We start from the raw sequence: 13,981 nt of genomic DNA on the forward strand, positions 1-13,981 counted from the left end.
AATTTCAAGTAGAAACCAATTTAAGATCTGCACCTGCAAGAGGCTTTTACCATCCCTTTTAAATTAAATGACTTGAGACCAATTATTAATTTATTACAAACCTTGGCTATTTATTACCAGTGGCCTAGTGACAATTTTGTAGTAGTCTTTACTTATGGTATATCTTTCCAACTTACTAAATACTGTATAAGCTAACTAATACAGACAGTGGAGTGTCCAATCATAATTACCGTACACTATGTTGAAAAAAAATTATAACGGGCAGTGGTGTCACAGGAATCTCATTGGCCACAATGCAAAATCTAGATCACTTGTGTATTGAGTTGTGTCTGCTGTTGCCAGAACCTATGAATTTGGGCATTTATCCCATTACATGCCATGGTCAACAGTGACTGCATCATCTAAGTGGTTAGGCAGAGGGAAGGAACTTAAGTACTCTGTTATGATAGTGTAGCAACTCACTTAGGAAAATAAGTAACACACAAAAAACTGCAACTGACCATGCCGGTTCCTGTACAGACTAAAGATCCTGATCCCGCAGTCCCTAGTCGATCCATGAGATAGCCCTAACAACAAACCAGACAATGCCAACCTGAGCTTCCAAAATGTGTTGTCTAGATCAATCCCCAGAGCATTCACCACCACCTCTTCGCTAAAAATTTTGACTGGATTTTCATCCCTCAACTCTGTAACAAAACTAACTACGTGATAAAGCATCAGCCTTAATATTCTTAGTACCAGGGAGATATATAACAGAGAAATTTATTTATTTATATATTTATTTTATTTATATATTTATATAGCGCCAACATATTCCGCAGCGCTTTACAAATTATAGAGGGGACTTGTACAGACAATAGACATTACAGCATAGCAGAAATCACAGTTCAAAATAGATACCAAGAGGAATGAGGGCCCTGCTCGCAAGCTTACGAACTATGAGTAAAAGGGGAGACACGAGAGGTGGATGGTAACAATTGCTTTAGTTATTCGGACCAGCCATAGTGTAAGGCTCAGGTGTTCATGTAAAGCTGCATGAACCAGTTATCTGCCTAAGTATGTAGCAGTACAGACACAGAGTGCTATTAACTGCATAAAGTGTATGAGAACATGTTGCGAGGAACCTGATTATGTTTTTTTTTTTTTGTATGGGCCACACAGGGATAGTGAGGTTAAAGCGTTGATGTGGTAGGCCAATCTGAACAAATGAGTTTTTAGGGCACGCTTAAAACTGTGGGGATTGGGGATTAATCGTATTAACCTAGGTAGTGCATTCCAAAGAATTGGCGCAGCACGTGTAAAGTCTTGGAGATGGGAATGGGAGGTTCTGATTATTGAGGATGCTAACCTGAGGTCATTAGCGGAGCGGAGTGCACGGGTATGGTGGTAGACTGAGACCAGGGAGGAGATGTAGGGTGGTGCTGAGCCATGGAGTGCTTTGTGGATGAGGGTAGTAGTTTTGTACTGGATTCTGGAGTGGATGGGTAACCAGTGTAATGACTGGCACAAGGTAGAGGCATCGGTGTAACGGTTGGTGAGGAATATGATCCTGGCTGTAGCAGACAGGACAGATTGGAGCGGGGAAAGTTTGGTAAGAGGGAGGCCAATGAGTAAAGAGTTACAATAGTCCAGACGAGAATGAATAAGTGAAAGAGTAAGAGTTTTTGCAGAGTCGAAAGTAAGAAAAGGGTGAATTCTAGAAATGTTTTTGAGATGCAAATAAGAAGAGCGAGCCAGTGATCGGATGTGGGGGGTGAATGAAAGCTCGGAATCAAGTATGACCCCAAGGCAGCGGGCATGTTGCTTTGGAGTAATGATGGACCCGCACACGGAGATGGCAATGTCAGGCAAAGGTAGGTTAATAGAGGGAGAAAACACGAGGAGTTCAGTTTTTGACAGGTTCAGTTTCAGATAGAGGGAGGACATGATGTTAAAGACAGCGGTAAGACAATCACTAGTGTTTACTAAAAAGGTCGGCATGATAACAGGAATCAAACTGAGTGAAAATGAAGGCCCACTGGGACTCTCTAGTATTCAAACATTTAGCAGCATCAACATAAAATACATTTTTGTGGTTAGTAAAGACAATTATTCTATGCCTATACCTCTCCAATCAATGCCTCCATTCCTCAAAAGCTCGCTTAACAGCCAGGAGTTTCCGATCGCCTATATCATATTTGGATTCTGCTTGTGAGAATTTCCAAGAAAAAAAAAGCACAAGTATGAAATCCCAACAAAAGGTAAATCAACATCAGAGCGACTGAGGACAAGATCTTTAGAAAAAGCTGTCTTGAGAGGAACAAAACGATCAACAACCTCAGTAGACCAAAAGGAAAAGTCAGTACTCTTATTGGTCATATCTAGGGATGAGCAAACCCAAATTGGAAAGTTAGGTGTTCACACTGGACACCTAGTGTCCTGTACCAAACATGGACCATTTTACTGTATGCACGGTTTCGTCAGTCTAATAAAGCTTTTTGAAAGGTTGCAACAAATCAACAAGCTTTTAGACTGTGGGTTCTTCTGGAGCCATTCCAATTATTGGCATGGCTGTGATTGACTGGCCCAGCACATGACCCGGATCATGAGTGCCGCCATCATTATACTCTCATTAGTGTAGGAATAGGACTCAGCTTGAGTGAGGGACAGATAGTGACTGCACACTCTGCAAAAAAAAGGCTGTATGCACTCTGCATCCCCATGCCTGTTGGAGTACTGTCATTTAATCTGCTTTGTGTACTCCTCATCCCCCACCTGTGTGAGTACTGTTAATTTAAGCCCATTTCCTTCTCGTTATCTTCCACCTGGTCCGGTGCAGAGAGTGCACAGTCGGCACCTGAATACCATGGTCACCCGACTTCCACCTCACCCCCTTGCAAATCAGCCAAGCAGTCTGAGCTCCAAGTCATGCAGCAGTTTTGCTTTGCTTTGATGATTCCGCTGGCTGGGATTCCGTGGCCCATCCATCTTCCCCTGCTATAGAAGTGGAAAAGACTGAGTGCACTGATACCTAACCACTTGTTAGGTTGGAGGATGAGTACGTGGGAGGGCTAGTGCACATGGTTAGTAGACCTCCGCAGCACATGTCAGATGATGACGAAATTCAGTTGCCAACTACAGCATTTTTCTGCAGTGTGCAGGGTATAGGAGTTGGTGGAGGATGATGCGGTGGATGATGAGGTCCTACACCCCACATGGAAAAGAGCCATCCTAGTGATGTGCGTAATTCAAAGGAAGAGGAGGTGGCCTCGCTGCCACAGCAGCACAGCAAAAGAGGTAGCAGGGTGCAAAAGGTACAGCAGGCAGCCTCTAGCCAATACGCTGGCTGCTACTGCCCACTGCGCCACCAAAGATTGCTCAAAGAGTGGCATTTCTTCAGGGAATGTACTGCAGACAAACGACAGGTGGTTTGTACTCTGTGCTGTCAGACCATGAAGCGAAGCATAAATGTTCTGAACCTGAGAACCACCTGTACGATGAGGCATCTGAATTCCATGCACAAGCAGCAGTACAGTATGCACCTTAAAACCAGGACATATCTGAGAATCCTCCTTCACCCTCTTCTGTTGCAGTCTCGGCCTCTTCCTCCCATTCACGATCAGCAGGGCCACTTACCTCGTCGCAAAGAAAGGGTGTGATAGCATCACCACCACCATCATCAGTGTCACAGAGAATCTCCACACATGTAATTGTTCAGCTTTCCATCTCCCAAATCCTCCAGAGAAAGAGGTGATACTCCCTAGCCACCCACCAACTTTGTGTCTGAATGATAGCATTTCCTAATTACTGGGCTTTGAAATGCTGCCATTCAGGCTGCTGGAGAGGGACAGTTTTAAAGAAACTGATGGCGGTGGCTGCCCCGCAATACGTTGTTCTCAGCCGCTACTATTTTTCCAGGTGGGTTATCCTTGCACAAACATGTTGTGGAAAAAATTAAGTGTGCACTGCGCAATGCGATCAGTGGCAAAGTCCACATAACCACTGATATGTGGATCAGTTAACACAGCCAGGGAGGTTCGTCTCCCTAACTGCACACTGGGTAAATGTAGCGGCGGCTGTGTCTCTGACACTATGTGTATTGTGGCCGCATAATCACTGAGATGCACTTGCTTTAACTTTATTCATTTGTGTTTTGCTGCCGTAAGTGCGATCAGCCTGTTCCTTGTTTACTAACAAGAGGTTTTCACTATAATTGCATACCGTATTTATGCCTTGGACCCATACTGTTTTACTGGGGTCATTTTTCCTTTTGTCTTCGTTCTTTTGTTTTTGTATATTAATCTTGATGTCTTGCAATATGTACTTATATTAATTAGGAAGACAAAAAGCGCATATAGGGTCTTATCCTCCGATTAAGTGCGTTTTTTTAAAACAGGGAGCTGCTCACCTGATGGTGTAAAGCAAAAGCATGTACGTATCGGCTGCTGCAGATCCACGGGCCGCCCACATGACCTTCTCAGAGACGTTGTACAGGAGAGTTTGTGGATTAAGTCCGCGCTGCCACAATAATACAGATTCGAATGTAATGAAAAACTCTGGTGGTTTAGTCAACGCGTTTCAAGGTCTAGCTGACCCCTTCATCAGGAAAATACCACAAAGACATACAGAACTCTTGTATAATTATTATTGTCTCCAGGAGCTCCGACATTGGATGTCACATGTCAGAGGTCCTTTTCATGTCTGTTTTTTGAAATTTGAAAGTATTTAAGCAGTGTAACGTCAACAGTTCTGTATGTCTTTGTGGTATTTTCCTGATGAAGGGGTCAGATAGACCTTGAAATGCGTTGAATAAACCACCAGAGTTTTTCATTGCATTCAAATCTGTATTATTGTTGCAGCGCAGACTTAATCCACAAACTATCCTGTAATATATATTTATAGTCATTTGTCCCCTTAGTGACTAAACCAATTTGGTACTTAATGACCGAGCCATTTTTACAATTCTGACCACTGTCACTTTATGAGGTTGTAGCTCTGGAACGCTTCAACGTATCTCACTGATTCTGAGACTGTTTTTTGTGACATATTGTACTTCATGTTAGTGGTAAAATTTCTTCGATATAACTTGCATTTATTTGTGAAAAAAATGGAAATTTGACAAAAATTTTGAAAATTTGGCAAGTTTCAAACTTTTAATTTTTGTACACTTAAATCAGAGAGTGGTTTCACACAAAATAGGTAATAAATAAGATTTCCCACATGTCTATTTTACATCTGCACAATTTTGGAAACATATTTTTTTGTTTTGCTAGGACATTATAAGGGTTAAAATTTGACCTGCGATTTCTAATTTTTCCAACAAAATTTACAAAATCATTTTTTTTGGGACCACCTCACATTTGAAGTGAGTTTGGGGGGTCAATATAACAGAAAATACCCAAAAGTGACACTATTTTAAAAACAGCAGCCCTCAAGGTGTGCAAAACCACATTCAAGAAGTTTATTAACCCTTCAGGTACTTCACAAGACATAAAGAATTGTGGAAGAAAAAAATGAACATTTTACTTTTTTCACCCAAAAATTGCTTTGGGACCAATTTTTTTTATTTTCACAAGGGTATCAGGAGAAAATGGAGCACAAAATTTGTTGTGCAATTTCGCCTGAGTACACCGATACCCCATATGTGGGGAAAAGCCACTGTTTGGGTGCATGGGCTCAGTAGGGAGGGAGCACCGTTTGACTTTTTGAAATGCTGGAATCAATGGTGGCGCCATGTCGCATTTGGAGACCCCCTGATGTACCTAAACAGTGGAACCTCCCAATTCTAACTCCAACCCTAATCCCAGCATACCCCTAACCCCGACACACCCCTAACGCTAATCCTAACCATAACCCCAACACACCCCTAACGCTAATCCCAACCCTAACCGTAACTCTAACCACAAACCTAACCCCAACACACCCCTAACTCTAATCCCAACCCTAACCATAACCCTAACCACAAACCTAACCCTAACACACCCCTAACACTAATCCCAACCCTAACCATAACCCTAACCAAAAACCTAACCCTAACACACCCTTAACCCTAATCCCAACCCTAGCATAACCACAACCTTAACCCTAGCCCAACCTTAACTTTAGCCCAACACTATCTTTATCCAACCCTAACCCTAGCCCAACTCTATCCCAACCCGAACCCTAACTTTAGTCCAACTCACTTTAGCCCAACCCTAACCCCAACTTTAGCCAACACTAACCCTAACTTTAGCCCAACCCTAACCCTAACTTTAGCCCAACCCTAAACCTAACTTTAGCACAACTCACTTTAGATCAACTCACTTTAGCTTAACTCTAACCCTAATGGAAAATGGAAATAAATACATTTTTTTATTTTATTATTTTTATCTAACTAAGGGGGTGATAAAGAGGGGTTTGATTTACTATTTTTTTTTTATTTTGATCACTGTGATAGGGTCGATCACAGTGATCAAAATGAACCAATAGGAAAAATTTCCTATTGTTGCCAGGTGCCGGCCAGCAGATCTTTCTCCAGAAGAAGACACCGATGGCCCAGGGGACTTCAAGGGGGTTTCAGGGACACTAGAGGTTTCACACATATCACACATTAGAGGAGAGAAAAATTAAATGGAAAGCTGAGACCCTAGAGAAATTCCGACTCTGGGGGGTGTTATGATAAGGTAATTCAGTACCACAATGGACATAGAGGTCAGAGCACATACAGTGACCTGACAATAACCCAAAAACATAGAACGAGCTCTGAGATGTGGGAACTCTGCTGACCGCAATCCCTAATCCTCTCCAACAACACTAGAGGCAGCCGTGGATTGCGCCTAACGCTCCCTATGCAACTCGGCATAGCCTGAGAAACTAGCTAGCCTGAAGATAGAAAATAATCCTACCTTGCCTCAGAGAAATACCCCAAAGGAAAAGGCAGCCCCCACATATAATGACTGTGAGTTAAGATGAAAAGACAAACGTAGAGATGAAATAGATTTAGCAAAGTGAGGCCCGACTTTCTGAACAGAGCGAGGATAGGAAAGGTAACTTTGCGGTCAACACAAAACCCTACAAAAACCACGCAAAGGGGGCAAAAAGACCCTCCGTACCGAACTAACGGCACGGAGGTACACCCTCTGCGTCCCAGAGCTTCCAGCAAGCAAGAAAAAACAAATAGACAAGCTGGACAGAAAAAACAGCAAACAAAATAGCAAAGCGGAACTTAGCTATGCAGAGCAGCAGGCCACAGGAACGATCCAGGAGGAAACAGGTCCAATACTAGAACATTGACTGGAGGCCAGGATCAAAGCTCTAGGTGGAGTTAAATAGAGCAGCACCTAACGACTTCACCACATCACCTGAGGAAGGAAACTCAGAAGCCGCAGTACCACTCTCCTCCACCAACGGAAGCTCACAGAGAGAATCAGCCGAAGTACCACTTGTGACCACAGGAGGGAGCTCTGCCACAGAATTCACAACAGTACCCCCCCCTTGAGGAGGGGTCACCGAACCCTCACCAGAGCCCCCAGGACGACCAGGATGAGTCATATGAAAGGCACGAACAAGATCGGGAGCATGGACATCAGAGGCAAAGACCCAGGAATTATCTTCCTGAGCATAACCCTTCCACTTAACCAGATACTGGAGTTTCCGTCTTGAAACACGAGAATCCAAAATCTTCTCCACAATATACTCCAACTCCCCCTCCACCAAAACCGGGGCAGGAGGATCAACAGATGGAACCATAGGTGCCACGTATCTCCGCAACAATGACCTATGGAATACGTTATGTATGGAAAAAGAATCTGGAAGGGTCAGACGAAAAGACACAGGATTAAGAACCTCAGAAATCCTATACGGACCAATGAAACGAGGTTTAAACTTAGGAGAGGAAACCTTCATAGGAATATGACGAGAAGATAACCAAACCAAATCCCCAACACGAAGTCGGGGACCCACACAGCGTCTGCGATTAGCGAAACGTTGAGCCTTCTCCTGGGACAAGGTCAAATTGTCCACTACATGAGTCCAAATCTGCTGCAACCTGTCCACCACAGTATCCACACCAGGACAGTCCGAAGACTCAACCTGCCCTGAAGAGAAACGAGGATGGAACCCAGAGTTGCAGAAAAACGGCGAAACCAAGGTAGCCGAGCTGGCCCGATTATTAAGGGCGAACTCAGCCAAAGGCAAAAAGGACACCCAGTCATCCTGATCAGCAGAAACAAAGCATCTCAGATATGTTTCCAAGGTCTGTTTGGTTCGTTCGGTCTGGCCATTAGTCTGAGGATGGAAAGCCGAGGAAAAAGACAAGTCAATGCCCATCCTACCACAAAAGGCTCGCCAAAATCTCGAAACAAACTGGGAACCTCTGTCAGAAACGATATTCTCTGGAATGCCATGTAAACGAACCACATGCTGGAAGAACAATGGCACCAAATCAGAGGAGGAAGGTAATTTAGACAAGGGTACCAAATGGACCATCTTAGAGAAGCGATCACAGACCACCCAAATGACTGACATCTTTTGAGAGACGGGAAGATCTGAAATAAAATCCATAGAGATATGTGTCCAAGGCCTCTTCGGGACCGGCAAGGGCAAAAGCAACCCACTGGCACGAAAACAGCAGGGCTTAGTCCGAGCACAAATCCCACAGGACTGCACAAAAGAACGCACATCCCGCGACAGAGATGGCCACCAAAAGGATCTAGCCACTAACTCTCTGGTACCAAAGATTCCAGCCAACACCGAACAATGAACCTCAGAGATAACTTTATTCGTCCACCTATCAGGGACAAACAGTGTGATGAGGGAACAGCCGCCATCTTGGAACAGGCATGCTATCAGATTGGCGTGACTCCATTTTGTCTCCTGGGTCAGGAGTGCTCCTGGCCCCCACCTTTGCTAATGAATAGAGTTCCTATTAGTATGCTAACGGGCTGAGCTCAGTGTAAACTGTAGACGGTAGTTCAAAGCCCCATGAGGAAACCACGCCACCAGGGGGCTTGGAAATGCTTGGGGCTTAATTAAAACACGCATGCCAAGTGGCCACTGGATACACATCTATTATGGCAGCCCAGCCAAACCGTCTCCAACATGGAATTGTGAATTATGGACGCATCGTCCGAGGTACAGGCTCATAAAAAATATTCTCCTTACCCTAAAGAAATTGTGCATCCAACAGTGTGACTCCCGTGACGGTGGAAGGTCTGAAACCCGAGATATAGGGATCAGCCTCCCACAGGGACCGAATGGGTCCAGGTTTGATCCCAGTACGACCGGCAGAACAAACCACAGGCGCTGGTACTGCCCGTGTGCTGATCCGATCATCCTGAGAGAAGTTATCCCATTTATTAGATATTGGAATAAATCTTGCAGGGAGACAGAGGGGGTGGAGATTGCTAAGCCCACCCAGCTGCAGGCAGGGGGGCTCAGCCAGGTATAAGAAGAAGCTGAGGTCACTGGGAGGGTCTCACTCCACAGAAGAAGACGATGATTTCTTAAGGAACAGGGTATGCCAGCCAGAGGGGGGGAGCAAGCACATGCTTTCTGGGGGCTGCCCGGCAACTAAGTTTTGGACCTGCGGAATGCTATGCCCCCCTGGCTTCCACAAGCGACCTTCAACCTGGTAAATTGACCTCCAGCTTTATACTGTTAAGCCTTGTATTATTATTGTTATATTGTACTCTGACTGTAATTCTTGATATATGTTTTGACTGTATATTTCTTGTAATTATCTAGTGCGCCCTTAAGGCAATTAAATCATAAATTAATTTTGGGCTGATCCTTTTACTCTGATTGCGAATCCTAGAATACCCAGTGTGGGTAACAGGGCAGTCTCCCCGGCGGCCATTTGCTCTAGGTGCAGTTCCCTTACTGACCTGAGAGACAAAGGGGGCGCCGGAGAGCTGGGCCTGTGTAGTGACGTCACGGATAGGTGACGTGGGAGGAAGGGGTAATCCTTCACAGTGGTGGCAGCAGTGGGATGTCTCGAGGCGGGTAATGAAGACGCCTATATGAGACTCATGGCAGCTGCAGAGAAAGCAGCTGAGGCCGAGCGTGCAGAACGCCGCGAAGCAGAGGAGCGGGCAGAACGCCGTGAAGCAGAGGAGCGGGCAGAGAGAGCTGCTGAGCGGGCAGCGGAGCGCCAGCACCGACTGGAGATGGCTCAACGCGGGCTCCCGCTGGGCGCCCCAGCACCACCAGAGTCCAGGGCTTCCAAAGTCCGGGCCGAGGACTTCCCTCTGCTTGAGAAGGATGGAGACCTGGATTCCTTCTTGCTGGCCTTTGAAAGGACCTGCCTTCAACACCATCTGGCCCCGGATCAGTGGGCAAGATACCTGACCCCCCGTTTGAGGGGTAAGTCCCTGGAGGTTTTGGGGGACTTACCTGCCGGGGCAGAGCAGGACTACAGCAGCGTCAAGCGGGCCCTGATCCAACACTACAACCTCACCCCAGAGTCTTACCGCAAGAAGTTCCGGATCCTGCAGCGGGGCCCAAAGGACACCTGGACCGACCACATGCAGGCGCTGCTGAGAGCTGCAGAGCACTGGACTTCGGGTCTAGCGCTCACCACCCGCCAGGAGGTCCAGGAACTGTTCGTCATGGAGCAGTTCTTGTGGAACTGCCCAGAGGACCTCCAGCAGTTCCTCCGTGACCGGAAACCGAAGGGGGCGTCTGCTACAGCCGCCCTGGCAGATGAGTATGCCAATAACAGGGCGCCTGAGCCGAAGAAGCCTGCCAGCAGCACCTGGAGAGGGGGTAAGCCCAATCCTGCCCCTGTTTCCCCAGCCCCCAGAGTGCAAGGGGTGTACCCCCCTGCTGCCCTCTCCAGGCCAGGCGCAGAACCCAGACGTTGTCATCACTGCAACCAGCTGGGACACTTCAAGACCGCATGTCCCCAGCGTCTTAAGGCCCCATCCATGTCCCCGAAACCGTCCACTGTTTTATGTGTGGGAGGGGGTGGTGGGAGGTCCCTGGACAATAACCAACCCGTCACTATCGGCCGCTCCGCGGTCATGGGACTGCGGGACACAGGCGCTGAACGAACCCTGGTACGTCCTGAGGTGGTGTCCCCTCAAGACTTGGTACCGGTGAAAACCCTTTCCGTCTCCGGAATTGGAGGCGTGGAGCCGGCGCTGCCTGTCGCCAAGGTGTTTTTGGACTGGGGCGCCGGGAGGGGAATGCGGGAGGTGGGAGTAACGTCAAATATTCCTGCTAATGTATTACTTGGGACCGATTTGGGACGGCTAGTGTCTCAGTATGTGGCCACTGAGCCCCCAAGTTCGGCTCCCCAAGAATGTCATGACTCTACTGTGAATGTTGATGTGTTGAATGTGCCTCCAACAGTGGGGGAGGGAGTGAAACCTGAGGGTACTCCATACACTGACACCACACACACGGGGCTCACGGGGAGGACGGGTGAGGAGACTGTAGGGGAGAGCTCAGAGGTGGAGGGAGGGGCTGCTATGGGCAGTGTAGGGCCCCTAAGTGAATCCAGCCTGCTGAGTCTAGGACCCCTGCAGGAAGAGGAACAGGCCATGGGGGGAGGAGGCATCCCGGGAGAGGAGCCACCAGGTAAGACCCCAGGGCAGGAGTTCCCCACCCCCGGGATGTCAGGAGGGCAGGAAAGTCTGCCTGACCCGGCGACTTGGTCAGGGGCCGGGGGGAAGCAGGTGCTACCCATGGGCACAGCGGTCGTGGCCGCTGTCACCCGGAGTGGGAGCGCCGGAGCCCAAGGAGCCTTGCAGAGGTCCGACGGCTTCCCCCTCTCTGACCAAGTGGCTGCCGAGTCAGACAGCGGCCAGGAGACAGATCCCGGGGAGCTGACAGCGGATGTGGCGGTGTCGTCCATTCTCGCCACATCGAGTCAGGGATTTCAGGCAGCGTTGGAAGCCGACGCTAGCCTGAAAGCTCTCAAGGAGCAGGCGGCACAGCCTCCTGGGGAGTCAGACCGCGAGTGGGTGGTCTGGGACCAGGGACGGCTGTACCGGGTATCGGTCCAGCAGGGTTCACCGGAGGCGTGGCCCAGGGACCGACAGTTAGTGGTACCCTATCCGTTCAGGGCGGAATTGTTGCGGATAGCCCACGAGATTCCCATGGCCAGACACCTAGGGATCGCTAAGACCAGGGCCAGGCTAGCGCAGCATTTCTACTGGCCTGGAATGAGGACCGAGGTAATTGCCTACTGCCGTTCGTGTGACACCTGCCAGAGGGTGGGGAAGGCGGGGCGGCGCCCCAAAGCCCCACTGGTAACTCTGCCCATCATTGAAGAGCCTTTCTCGAGGGTGGCTGTGGATCTCATTGGACCTCTGTCCACTCCCAGTCGCTCCGGGAAATGCTTCATATTAACGGTAGTGGACTATGCCACTCGGTACCCGGAGGCGGTCGCTTTGTCATCCATTCGGGCTGACAAAGTGGCCACTGCCTTACTGGAGATCTTCTCCAGAGTGGGGTTTCCCCAGGAAATGCTCACCGACCGAGGGACCCAGTTCATGTCCCAGCTGATGGAGTCTCTCTGTAAGCAGATCCAGGTGCAACATCTGGTAGCCAGCCCGTATCACCCACAGACCAATGGCCTGTGTGAGCGGTTCAACGGCACCTTAAAGCAGATGCTTAAGATGTTGGTCGACTCCCACGGGAGAGATTGGGAGCGGTATCTCCCACACCTTCTATTTGCCTACCGGGAGGTTCCACAGGCCTCAACGGGGTTCTCCCCCTTTGAGCTCCTGTATGGGCGACGTGTACGGGGGCCCCTTGCTCTAGTGAAGGAAGCGTGGGAAGGAGATTTGGCCACCCCTGGAGTGTCGGCCATTGAGTATGTTGTGCGCTTCCGGGACAGAATGACGGCCTTGACGCGGCTGGTGCATGACAATATGGCCCAGGCCCAAGCTGACCAGAAGCGGTGGTACGACCAGAATGCTTGTGAGAGGACCTACCAGGTGGGTCAAAAGGTGTGGGTACTGGTCCCCGTCCCACAAAACAAGCTTCAGGCAGCCTGGGAGGGTCCATACCTCGTGCACCAGCAGCTCAACGCCGTCACCTATCTGGTCACCCTGGACCACGCCCGTGGAAGGAGGAAGGCCTTCCACGTGAACATGATGAAAGCACATCATGAGCGGGAGGCTTGTGCCCACCCAGTGTGCAACCTCCCGGAGGAAGGGGAGGTAGAAACCCTCCTGGATCTGCTTACCCAAGTCAAGGCGGGTGGATCAATCGAGGATGTGGAGGTCGGCCACCAGCTTTCGGAGGACCAACGTTCCCAGCTGGGGGTCACCCTACACCCCTTTCGGGAGCTGTTTAGCAGCCTGCCCGGAAGGACTGAGGCAGCCGTCCACGATGTGGACACCGGCAATCACCCCCCGATCCGGCGTTCAGCATATCGGGTCTCTCTCGAGGTGCAGCAGCACATGCGCCAAGAGATAGACGAGATGCTGAAGCTGGGGGTGATCCAAGCATCCAACAGCTCGTGGGCTTCGCCGGTAGTCCTCGTCCCTAAAAAGGACCGGACTACGCGGTTCTGCGTGGACTACCGGGGGCTCAACGCTGTGACGGTCACCGATGCGTACCCAATGCCGCGCATCGATGACCTGCTCGATCAGCTGGCCGGGGCCAAGTACCTGACCATCATGGATCTGAGCAGGGGATATTGGCAGATTCCCCTGACCCCTAAGGCACGGGAACGCTCTGCCTTTATCACCCCATTTGGACTGTACGAGTCCACGGTGATGCCCTTCGGCATGAAGAATGCCCCTGCCACTTTTCAGCGGATGGTCAACACGCTGCTCAAGGGACTGGAAGGGTATGCGACTGCGTACCTGGATGACATTGCCATCTTCAGTCCCACCTGGGAAGATCACCTACAGCACCTGGCGCAGGTGTTGGGGAGGATCCAGAGGGCAGGGTTGACCATTAAGCCGGAAAAGTGCCAGCTGGGTATGAGTGAGGTCCAGTACCTGGGACACCGGGTAGGTGGGGGAGCTCTGAAGCACCCTGGCCAAGCCCCTGACGGACCTCACCA

At 49.2% G+C, this 13,981-nt stretch overlaps 1 protein-coding gene across 2 annotated transcripts in view; it reads right to left on the reverse strand.

Annotated features, from left to right (window-relative positions):
* The window catches only part of MYPN (myopalladin), a 288,939-nt gene that overhangs the window by 76,660 nt on the left and 198,298 nt on the right, over positions 1 to 13,981 (reverse strand). The window lies entirely within an intron of this gene.

The sequence above is a fragment of the Ranitomeya imitator genome, chromosome 2, assembly GCF_032444005.1.
Source record: "Ranitomeya imitator isolate aRanImi1 chromosome 2, aRanImi1.pri, whole genome shotgun sequence".
Classification (NCBI taxonomy): Eukaryota; Metazoa; Chordata; class Amphibia; order Anura; family Dendrobatidae; genus Ranitomeya; species Ranitomeya imitator.